We start from the raw sequence: 12,888 nt of genomic DNA on the forward strand, positions 1-12,888 counted from the left end.
TTGTCCTATTTTTATTTCTATTCATACTCTTTAGCAGTAATAGATTCAAATTGTTCATTTGAGTAATAGTCAAAGAGAAGAAAGAGATAAACAGGTTTGGCAACCACAGTGGATGATGCCTTGTGAGCAGAAGAGGTTAGAAGGACACCAGAGTCCATTGCCTCCATGATGCTCAGTAGGAAGTGAAGAAATTGCGGAAACCCCAGGCTGTGGGTCTGGGGGAGGCAGGACAATCTTAGATGCTGCTTGTTTTGGAAAATTATTTTTCCTTTTAGAAATCACAAGACATTATTGGAAGCCCAAACTCTTTAATAGTTCCAAATTGAGTTGAACTTCTAAGTGATTTTATTATCAGTCTGTATGGTCATAAAATTTATGATAACTAAAAGATCTAGTTGTTGGGAATACAGCTCAACAGAAGAGCACTTGTCTGGCATGCAGGAGGCCTTGGGTTCAGCCTCCAGCACCAAAAAAGAAAAAAAAAATACTATGTCTTATTTATATAATCAAGTACAAAATGAATAATCGCTTCTTCTAGAAAAACGTGTTAGACATGAAAGAGTGGACACCATCAAGATAAAAATATTTTCTCAGAGTGAAAATATATTAGTTGCACACCTAGACTATCATGAACAGTAGTGCCTCATCATAAAACATGTTCATCTTAAGCATACATCAAAACAAAAAATCCTTTACTGACTGTTGACAGGGGAAAATGGACGTGGTCTAGCTTAGGAAAGGACACATTAGAAACATATGATAGTGACATCAAATCCTCCAATACAAGCCAGGTACTTTGACATATCTCTTACCCCAGCACTTGGCAGGATAAGAAAGGGGGATGACATATTTGGGACTCATCTGGGCAGTTAGGCAAAACCCTGTCTCAAAATTAAACAATTAAATGGTGGGGGAAATATGTAGCTCAGTGTTTGCTCAGCACATCCTATAATAGTCACTTGGTTCAATTCTCACTGCCAAAAAATGGTGCAGGCCAGACATTTATCACAGAACAGGGCAGAAGTCATTATGCCAACCTCCCAAAATGAGCAAACTAAATTGCACTGTTTTTAGCTCATAATATAATATGTCAAACCCCTGCTTCTACTACTTCAAATTTGATGACCTTTCAAATATAATAAAAAATTGTATGTTCTTTGTTAAAAAATTCAACAAATATGAGAGGAATACATGACTTTGATCTGAAAGCCATAGGGGCACTGGTATTATGATAAAACCTAGTCATCGCTCTTCCTGTGACAACAGGCCCATCCCCTTGATGGCAAGGAATAAGAGAAAAATTTTCTGATGAATGTTCAACTTTACGAATACAAATGGATACACTTTCTAAGTTTGAAAATTATAAAAGAAAAAGATTTTCAAAAGATTGTTTTTATAAATATATCAGAATTACAAAAAGCAACTGCTGTCTTGTCTCTTAAATACCATAATGATTTGAGTCCTGAGGAAATTTCATACAGTGGTTTTAAATATCATGCCATATAATTGCTGACATTAAACATATAACCATTCTGCTTCTATCTTCTTAAAAGTATTTGAAAATTTTTCTTAGAATAAAGTCATCTGGGTCTATCATCTGCCATTTGCCTGCCTCTGGTCGGTTCATCGCCTGCCTTACACCTATCCATCACCCAATGAACAAGGTTCAACTCCCAGTCATCCAACAACAGCCCGCTAACTGATCTCCGACGACCGCCAATGGAGCACCAGCTGCCTGCTGCTGCCTGGAAGTTCACTGTTACAGCACCTGCAGGTTTCATTACATGTGGCTGCCGCCATTTTGAGACAACAGCCAGGCCCCATAGGACCCCTGGCCAGACTGACTGAGCCCCATCTCCAGGATCCCTGAGCCCAACCGATCACTCCCTGCCTCTGGTGCCCTCACATCGACTGACTGCTCCCTGCCTCCAGGAGCCCCAGACCAACTGACTGCACCCTATCCTCAGGAACCCAGATCGAATGATTGCACCCGGCATCCAGGATCCCACAACCACACCAAATACACCAGACTTCCAGGACCCCTGCCAGACCAACCGCATCCCACCTCCAAGACCTCCAGCTGACCACGTCCACTCCTGAGCTGCAACTCCCCATTTGCCAACACATTTCGAAGCCAGAGCAGCCATCTTGGATAATCCTGGAAGCCATTGCTACTATCGTTGGGTGGGGCAAATCCAATCCTGAGACACCTGCTGAGGCTTGAAGCTCACTGTCAGGTACCTCTCATGCATTAGGATACTGAACAGGAGGTTTCATTAGTATATGAATGTTATACTGTAGATTTTCTTTTTTCTCCTTTTTAAAAAAAATTAAGTTTTTATTTCTTTACTTTATTGCTCTATTTTCCTTTTGTTTACCTGTTCCCTCAGAGTCTCTTTCTCCATTTTTTGCATGCTAAAATCCAATTTCTTTTGATTACACTCTCACACTTTCTATTATCTAGAAATTCTGTATATTCTTCTCTTATCACATTAACGGCCACATTCTACATCCCTCTGCATCCTCTTTCTCCTCCATTAGAAACTGCAGACCTTATTGCAAACCTGTTTGTTTTACCAAAGATAATATTTGAACTCATTCTGTTTACTATGACAATTTTGTTATTGTCCCCATAGGGCCTATTTGGTCTAGGATTGCATAGTGTCTGAATTGGGCACTGCTAATTTTGATCTCCCCTTAAAGAGAGGGTCTTGGAAACCTATAGGTCCATTATAAGCCTATAGGGGGAAATCTGCAACACCCCAGATCTGCACTGCAAGAATGGAAGATACATGAACAACATGAGAAAACAAGGGAAGAAAAAGATCCAAACAAATCTAGATTCTGTATTAATAGAATCCAATGACAGTATGTTAGAAGAAATGTCAGAAAAGGACTTCAGATTATTCATTATTAAGATGATTTGCAAAGCAAAGGATGAGATTAGAGATCAAATGCAGGCAATGAATAAAAATACCAATAATCTGAAAGAGCACCTGCAGGGAGCAAAAGATCATTTCAACAAAGAGATAGAGATTCTCAAAAAAAAAAAAAAAAAATGGAAATCCTTGAAATGAAGGAAATAATAAACCAAATAAAAACTCAATGGAAACCATCATACTCCAAGTGGTCTAGACCACTTGGAAGACAGAAAATCAGGCAATGAAGACAAAATATTAATCTTGAAAATAAAGTTGCCCAAACAGAAGATGGTAAGAAATCATGAACAGAATCTCCAAGAACTATGGGACATCATGAAAGGACCGAATTTAAGAATTATTGGGATGAGGAAGGCACAGAGATACAAACCAAAGGAATAAAAAACTTTTTAATAAAAGAATATTAAAAATATTCCGAAACCTGAAGAATGAAATGGAAAATCAAATACAAGAGGCTTACAGAACACCAAAGGCACAAAATCACAACAGATCCACACCAAGGCACATTAGAATGAATGCCTAACATTCAAAATAAAGATAGGACTTTGAAGGCCACCAGAGAAAAGCATCAGATTACATATAGGGTGAAACCAACATGGACAGCAGCTGACTTCTCAACACAGACTCTAAAAGCTAGAAGGGTCTGGACCAACATATATCAAGCTCTGAAAGAACATGGTTGCCAACCAAGAACCCTATACCCAGCAAAACTAACCTTCAGATTTGAAGATGAAAGAAAATCCTTCCATGATAAACAAAAGTTGAAAGAATTTACAAATACAAAGCCTTCACTAGAGAATGTTCTCAACAAAATATTCCATGAGGAGGAAATAAATGAAAAACAACAATGGAGATCAGCAAAGGGAGGAAATACCTTAGAGGAAATAAACACTCAAAGGAGAAACCAAGCCAACTTAAAAACCAAAAATAAGCCAAATGACTGGGAATACAAATCATTTCTCAATAATAACCCTGAATATTAATGGCCTAAACTCCTCAATCAAAAGACATAGACTGGCAGAATGGATTAAAAAGAAAGACCCAACAATATGCTGCCTGCAAGAGACCCATCTCACAGAAAAAGACATCCACAGACTAAAGGTGAAAGGATGGGAAAAAAACCTACCATGCACATGGACTCAGTAAAAAAGCAGGGGTTTCCATCCTTATATCAGATAAAGTGGACTTCAAGTCAAAGTTAGTCAGAAGGGATAAAGAAGGACATTTCATACTGCTTAAGGGAACCACAAATCAGGAAGACATAAAGATAGTAAATATTTATGCCCCAAACAATGGTGCATCCCTGTACATCAAACAAATTCTTCTCAATTTCAAGAGTCATATAGAACACAACATAATAATTCTGGGTGACATTAATGCACTGCTGTCACCACTAGATAGATCTTCCAAACAAAATCCAACCAAAGAAACCATAGAACTCAATAACACAATAACCTAGACTTAATAGACATATATAGAATATTCCATCCATCAATGATCAAATTCACTTTCTTCTCAGCAGCACATGGAACCTTCTCGAAAATAGACCATATGTTATGCCATAAAGCAGCCCTTTGGAAATTGAAAAAAATAGAGATAATGCCTTGTGTTCTATCAGATCATAATGGACTGAGCATAGAAATTAATGACAAAATAAAAAACAGAAATTATTCCAACAACTGGAGACTAAATAATGTGCTATTGAATGAAACATGGATAACAAAAAACATCAGGGAGGAGTTAAAAAAATTCTTAGAGGTCAATGAGAACGTTGATACAACATATCAAAATCTCTGGGACACTATGAATGTGGTACTAAGAAGAAATTTCAGTGCATGGAGCATATTCCATAAAAGAATGAAAAGTCAAGAACTAAATGACCTAACAATACAGCTCAAAGCCCTAGAAAAAGAAGAACAGAATAACAGCAAAAATAGTAGAAGACAGGAAATAATTAAAATCAGAGCTGAGATCAATGAAATTGAAACAAAAGAAACAATTCAAAAAATTGACAAAACAAAAAGTTGGTTCTTTGAGAAAGTAAACAAAATAGAAAAACCCTTAGCCACAATAACAAAGAGAAGAGAGAAGACTCAAATTACTAAAATACATGATTCAAAAGGAAATATTATGACAGACACCACTGAGATACAGAACATAATGAAAAGCTACTTTGAAAATCTGTACTCCAACAAAATAGAAACTACTGAAGACATTAACAAATTTCTAGGGACATATGCTCCTCCCAAACTGAACCAGGTAACATACACAAGTAAAACAGATCTATATCAAGCAATGAAATAGAAGAAGCCATTAAAAATCTACCACCCAAGAAAAGCCCAGGACCAGACAGATTCTCAGCCGAGTTCTACAAGACCTTCAAAGAAGAACTCATTCCAATACTTCTAATAGTATTCCAGGAAATAGAAAATGAGGGTACCCTACCGATCTCATTCTATGAAGCTAATATCACACTCATACCCAAACCCGGCAAAAACACATCTAGGAAAGAAAATTTTAGACCAATATCCTTGATGAATATAGACACAAAGATGCTTAACAAAATATTGGCAAACTATACCCAAAAATATATTAAGAAAAGTGTGCACCACGATCAAGTCGGTTTCATCCCTGGAATGCAAGCATAGTTCAATATCCATAAATCAATAAAGGTAATCCATCATGTCAATAGACTTAAGGATAAGAGTCATATGGTTATTTCATTTGATGCAGAAAAAGCTTTCGACAAAATACAACACCCCTTCATACTCAAAACACTAGAAAAAATAGGGATAGTAGGAACATACCTGAACATTGTAAAGGCTATTTATGCTTAGCTTGTGGCCAACATCATTCTTAATGGAGATAAACTGAAACCATTCCCTTTGAAAACAGGAACAAGACAGGGATGTTCTTTTTCACCACTTCTATTCAACATTGTCCTCGAAAATCTAGCCAGAGCAATTAGGCAGACCAAAGAAATTAAAGGGATACGAATGGGAAAAGGGGAACTTAAGCTGTCAATATTCGTGGATGACATGAGTCTATATTTAGGGTATCCATAAGCCTCCTCCAGAAAACTTCTAGACCTCATCAAAGAATTCAACAAAATAGCAGGCTATAAAATCAACACGAATACATCTAAAGCATTTTTATATGCAAGCGACGAAACAGCTGAAAGGGAAATGAGGAAAACACCACTATTTGCAATAGCCTCAGGAAAAAAAAAGTACTTGGGAATCAATCTAATCAAAGAGGTAAAATATCTCTACAATGAAAACTAGAAAACATTGAAGAAAGAAATTGAGGAAGACCTTAGGATATGGAAAGATCTCCCCTGTTCTTGGATAAGCAGAATTAATATTGTCAAAATGGCCATACTACCAAAAGTGCTATAAAGATTCAATGCAATTCCAATTAAAATCCCAATGACATACCTTACAGAAATAGAGCAAGCAATCATGAAATTCATCTGAAAGAATACGAAACCCAGAATCACTAAAGCAATCCTTAGCAGGAAGAATGAATCAGGGGGTATCGCAATACCAGAATCTCAACTATACTACAAAGCAATAGTAACAAAAACAGCATAGTGTTGGCACCAAAATAGACAGATAGCTCAATGGTACAGAATAGAGGACATGGACACAAACCCAAATAAATACAATATTCTCATAATAGACAAAGGTTCCAAAAATGTGCAATGGAGAAAAGATAGCCTCTTCAACAAATGGTGCTGGGAAAACTGGAAATCCATATGCAACAGAATGAAACTAAACCAACATCTCTCACGCTGCACATAAATCAACTCACAATGGATCAAGGACCTTGAAATCAGACCAGGGACCCTGCATCTTATAGAAGAAGAAGTAGGTCCAAATCTTCACCATGTTAGCTTAGGATCAGACTTTCTTAACAGGACTCCCTTAGCAAAACAATAAAAGTAAGAATCAATAACTGGGATAGATTCAAACTAAATAGCTTTCTCTCAGCAAAGGAAACTATCAGCAATGTGAAGAGAGAGCCTACAGAGTGGGAGAATATCTTTGCCACTCATACTTCAGATAGAGCGCTAATTTCCAGAATCTATAAAGAATTCAAAAACCTCTTCCACAAGAATACAAATAATCCAATAAACAAATGGGCTAAGGAAATGAACAGACATTTCACAGAAGAAGATGTACAAGCATTCAACAGATATATGACAAAATGTTCAACATCTCTAGTAATAAGAGAAATGCAATTTAAAACTACCCTAAGATTCTATCTCACCCCAAGTAAAATGGTGATTATCAAGAATACAAGCAGCAATAGGTGTTGGAGAGGATTTGAGGAAAAAGATATACTCATACATTGCTGGTGGGGCTGCAAATTAGTGCAGTCACTCTGGAAAGCAGTGTGGAGATTCCTTAGAAAACTTCAAATGGACCTACCATTTGAACCAGCTATCCCACTCCTCGGTCTATACCCAAAGAACTTAAAATCAGCATACTATAGAGATACAGCCACATCAATGCTCATAGCTGTTCAATTCACAACAGCCAGACTGTGGAACCAACCTAGATGCCCTTCAATTGATGAATGGATAAAGAAACTGTGATATATATATATATATATATATATATATATATATATATATATATATGTATATGATGGAATATTACACAGCTATAAAGAATAATAAAATTATGGCATTTGCAGGTGAATGGATGAAATTGGAGGATATCATGTTAAGTAAAATAAGCCAATCTCAAAAATCCAAAAGACGAATGATCTCACTGATAAGTGGATGATGAAGCATAATGGGGTGGTGGGAGGGGGGCAAGAATGGAGGAAGGAGGGACTATGTAGAGGGAAAAGAGAGGTCGGAGGGTGGTGGGGAAGGAAAACATAACAGAATGAATAAATCATCATTACCCTATGTAAATGTATGATTATGCAATGGTATGCTGTTACTCTATGTACAAACAGAAACAACATGTATCCCATTTGTTTACAATAAAAATAAATTTTAAAAAATTAAAAAACAGAATAAAGTCATCTGAATTAGGAAGATTTATTGGGGCATGTGGGGTAGGTACGTGTGTGTGTGTGTGTGTGTGTGTGTGTGTGTGTGTGTGTGTGCCCACGTGCTGCTGAGAACCAAGCCAGGGTTTCTCACATGCTAAGTAAGTGTTCTGCCACAGGAATGTGTACACAGTTGACCCACACTGAGCAGCCTTCAATAGTGCTCCAAATCTCTTCACCCCCTTCCTGCCATGACCCATCCCCGCAACCCAATCTGCCCTTCCCTGCTATTCCTTGCACTGCCTTGCCCTGCCCTGACTTGGTGGGTAGCCTGACCTGGGGGCAGCAACCTTACTAAGAGAGGGTGTATCACCGATGGCGGTCGTTGACACAGGATGGGTCCAGCACATGGAGTCCCTGGCCTACTGTCCATCTGTGCCCAGCCCTCAAGGCCTCCTTGTCCCAGATCCCAGAACACCAGGCCCAGACCCCTGGGGTCACTCTCGGATCGAGCTCCCTCCACCCCAGTACACACCTACCTGAGACCCCACACGGAGGGCAAAGACCTTTCCCAAGGGAGGCGGCCTTCCCCTAGGGCAGCTGCATTACCCAGGTGGACTTACCTGAAGGCAGCGGTAGGCAGCGTTACCCTGGGGCAGTGGTGTTAGTGGAAGGCGGCTGCCTTTCTCTGAGTGTGGACTTTCATGAGGGCAGGGCACAGAGATACATGTCCGGGCAATATGTCTCCGCCAGAGCCCAAGCAGCCAGATGCCATAACCTGACATGTCGAGGAGACCTCCAGAAAAATGGCGCACATGGAGTGGGCACGTCCCAACCTGCACTGTGCATCCACCTGTCCAGTCACACCCCTCAGCCACTTGAGAGCTGGGCATGTGCAAATCGTACAGGCAGCCTGGGCACGCCCCCACATGACTCTGCCCACTGTGGACTCACCACATGTGTCTGAGTCCCAAACCACACAAGGTCTGCTTTAGGGGCCGGAGGCACCCAACAGGAAGAGATCCCTGGAGAGCAAAGTTCTGACTCCAGCCTCCTGCCCTTGTCTGGACACTTGTGAGCACTTGGTCTGGTGAGAGTCACTGCATAATTCCTGGGGATGCAGACACCTCCATGTCCCTGCTGCACCCCTGGGACGGGATCTCACTGCTGGATCTGCAGCAGGACAAGAGGGGTCATGACTGTGGAGACAGGAGTGCCAGGTATAGGCCACTGCCCATGGGAAAGCCCAACCTCCAGGTGACTAAGGTCACAGCTGGGCCTGGATTCAAAACCCAGCTCTGCTGTCTCCTAGCTGTGTGACCTGTGGACAAGATACCTAACTCCTCTGGGCCTGAGTACTCCCACCTCTCAACTGGGAATAACAGCAGGACCTTGCTCACAACACTCCTGTTTCCTGTTTGTGTCAAACGGGCCCCGGGTCTGGGGTATGGAAACCACAAAAAAAAAAAAAAAAATAGAAAAAGAGGCTTAGAGAGCACATGTGGAGACTCTCAAGGTACAAACCAGGTTTACAAGGGGGTCTGAAAGGGCAGCCTGGTCCTGATCCCATGCTGGGGCCACAGGAGACATGGCCACTGGCGAAGCAGTTGAAGGGTGTGTAGGAATGTCACACTACTTTTGCATACTGGGACTACTTCAAAATGAAATGTTACTTAAAGCTTGTGGGCAGATTTTGATGAGGAACTGGGCACAGATAGAAAGCAGAGACTGCCTGAATTGAGCCCAGATCTCAGGGCTGCAGAGTGGCTGAACACCATGGGGAGACACCCTGAGGCTCACCTTAGGGCCTGTAGGGGCCTTTTCAAGCCTTCCCCGAAAGGGAGCACTTGTGAGGGTACAGATTGGTCCCGGCTTGGTGCTCCTGAAGCTGAGTCCTCAAAAGCACAGTGGGGCACAGGGCAGAACCATGGGTCTGCCAGGGTTGATGGTCCCCTGGAGGAGAAGGGACAAGGGGTCACTCACTGTGGTGCACCATTGGGCATCTGATCCTCGACTCAGAGATTTTTGGCCAGAATCTCCACTCTGGGGCCCTGGAAGGAAAGAGCCGTCAGGCCTGGGGCCCCTGGAGGAGCTCGGAACATGCAGGGACACCTGGCTGGGGGATGCAGTTCTCCAGAAGCTGATACCCTCGACCCCCAGGCAGGCCAGGTCTGGGCTGAAGGTGTCCAGTTCAGGTGGCCTCACTCCACACAGGGTGCATGCAGCTGCCTTCAGACCAGCCTGGCCTCACCTACTTTTTCATGATGTCCATGGCGTGCATCATGCACTTTGGCAGCAGCCTGTGACTCCATGCAAGGATAGCTGCCTGCTCCAGGGGCATGCTCAGGGTGTGCCTGTGGAGGGGTAGAGAGGCCATGGGACAGCAGCCACCCCCACCAGGCCTCACCTCCCCTTCTATGGCTGTGTGGGTCATCCGCCCTGTATCCTCTCCGGGCTGACATTCCCTACCTGCCTGCTCCTCCCCACCAGCCCCTCCTGGCAGCCTCCACCCTTCGGCCTGTCCCTGCAGGGGTCTGCACCCAGGACAGCAACACTGCCAGGCAGGGCCCTGATTTTCATCAGCTGAGTGGGGTGACTCCCGAGGCCTGGCCCCTGCTCAGCAGCCTGGGCACAGCCCCCTGGCTCAGGCTGTCAGAGCACAACTCTGCACCAGGCCTTGGACTTCAAGCCAGCCTGTACCCTTCTCCCTGCATCCCTGACAGATGAGTTGACAGGGCACCCCAGTCTCCCTGACTAGAGTCAGAATTGGAGCAGCATTGACAGTGGACCAGACAGAGGCTGTTGTGTGCACAGTGGGATGCTGAGAACCAGCCCTCACCCTTTAGATGCCACAGTCCATGGATGTAATGACCACAAATGTCTCCAGACATGGCCAACATCCCCTGGGGAGCAAAACTGCCCCTGGATGACAACCTCTGGAACAGACCCTTCTGCACCAGCCCGCAGCAGAGAACACAGGCTGGGGGCACAGACACCACAGAGTGAGAAGACATGACTGGATGCTTGTTTATCAGACCCATTGATGCCAGGCACCAGTCCGCTGGGCACAGCAGAGAACAGAGTCTCTGCCCTCACAGACAGCCCATTCCAGGGTGGCAGAGCCTGTCAGAGTGGCAGGCATTGTGGTGGGCAAAACCAGGGGCCCAGGGTTACACCACGTGCATCCAAAGATGGCGACTGGCAGAGAGCAAACAGCATCCTGATTATGCCTGGAGAAAGGCAGGAAGCTTTTACAATTGGCTATATGATAATCAGTTCAGCTGCCTAGCATGTGGACAGATATACTTTACATGCATGCTTGAGTGAGTGATTGCTTGACCTTTAACAGGATTGGATGGACATATCTGGTTACAATTGCTTATGCATGAGACTGCTTATATATTGAGTGTGTTATCTGATTAAACGGGAAAGCTGCTTCATGAACTTCTGAAGAGTATTTGTCTTTTGTCCCGCTGGTTGGGCCAAAAGAGCAAAAACCGCGGCGGCCAGCCGCTTAAAATAACCCATGCTGGGAGCAGTGGTTATCCATAGGCATGAGAGACATGAGGACACATGACTGGGAAGGGCTCCCAGTAAAGGAGCTGTCTTTCCCTGGGGCCAGCAGCCGAGCAGAGGGCAGAGGAGGAGTGTCCAGGGAGGCCGGAGGCAGTTCTGCCCTGCAGGTGAGCCATCCCACTCACAGCAGGTATGGAGGCTCAGAGCTCAGTCTCCCTCATGTCTTCTGGCCCAGGACCCAGGAAGCCTGCAGCCCTCCCACCCACTGACTGACACAGATAACCCAGTTTAAAGATAACCTGTGGTCCAGAGCTGGGAGGCCCTGTCCCGGTCCAGTGAGCCAGGAGGTTCAAGACATGGACACAGGCTTCCTGCCTCCTGTCCCTGCCCCCCAGAACCCCAGGCCCTGGTGCAGCCCACCTCTGCATGCCCATGCTGCACATGGTAATCTGGCAGGCCTGCAGGCAGTAGCAGAGCTCAGAGGAGATGGGGACGAGGCCAGAGCCTAAGTTTTCGCTGATTCCAGGCTTGGGGTGCACGAAGGACTTCATGAGGGAGCAGAGCTCATCCACGGTGTTGATAGCGTGGATCAGCTGCAGGTATGGGACAGACACATGAGATGCTGGGATGCAGCTGAGGGCAAGAGCCATTCCATAACACCTGCTCAAGATCAATCTGTGGATCCCTACTACCCTGAAGTTGGTACTTAATGTTCGCCATGTATTTTAGGTCTCATCTTCCAGCCTGCTCTCTATAACTGCCCAGAGTGTCCCTGACTAAGCACAAACAGGCCATGCCCTCCAAACCCTTAGGAGGAGGAGCCCTCCCTGTTCATGCTTCCCCAACCATGTGTGGAGGTAAAAGTGTTGGCTCCTCCTTCCTATGCTCTGTAAGATCCTGCTGGCCACATTAGTGTCCCAAAGCACATGCCCACCCCCTCTCTCAGAGCAGCAAAAGCCCCAAGGCCAGCACACCGGCCCAGGGTGAAGCCTGCCTCAAACCTGGAAGGCCAGGCATGTTCCACTGAGCAGCAGGACCCAGGGCCAGCGGGCCCAAGGGGCAGTCACGCCCAGCGCAATCCAAGCACAGCAAATGGGAAGAAGCCCCAAATCAGATCTCATGTCTCTCCACTTCTCAAAAAAGTTGGAAGCCTCTGTTTCTATGAGATCTTTCAATTTCTAAGGCTAGTAAAAAATGTGAAGGAGGAAACCAGAGCAGGGCCCAGCCATGCCTGGCATGGGGTCCATGGATGCCTGCAGGGGCCCCAGCTCCAGAGAAACCTGTGATGACCACAGTGCATGAGAGAGATTGAGGCCTTGGTGAGCGTGAACCACCATGGGGACTCCCAGGACTGGAGGGCATGGCCAGTGGGGTGTCTAGAGGAAACCCCACCAGCGGAATCCTCATCCTGGGAGCCTGCCCAGCC

At 44.2% G+C, this 12,888-nt stretch overlaps 1 pseudogene across 1 annotated transcript in view; it reads right to left on the bottom strand.

The window, feature by feature from the left end:
• Positions 1–9,043: 9,043 nt before the first annotated feature.
• Positions 9,044–12,888, bottom strand: part of LOC306652514 (phosphatidylinositol 3,4,5-trisphosphate-dependent Rac exchanger 1 protein-like) — a 38,742-nt pseudogene continuing 34,897 nt past the window's right edge. Inside the window, exons 27-30 of the transcript in view lie at positions 11,883–12,055; positions 10,198–10,300; positions 9,930–9,997; positions 9,044–9,119 (exon numbers count right to left, since the gene is read on the bottom strand). The product of the transcript in view is annotated as a phosphatidylinositol 3,4,5-trisphosphate-dependent Rac exchanger 1 protein-like (transcript). The remainder of the gene's footprint in view (positions 9,120–9,929; positions 9,998–10,197; positions 10,301–11,882; positions 12,056–12,888) is intronic.

This window comes from Sciurus vulgaris (assembly GCF_902686455.1).
Source record: "Sciurus vulgaris genome assembly, contig: HiC_scaffold_261_arrow_ctg1, whole genome shotgun sequence".
Taxonomy (NCBI): Eukaryota; Metazoa; Chordata; class Mammalia; order Rodentia; family Sciuridae; genus Sciurus; species Sciurus vulgaris.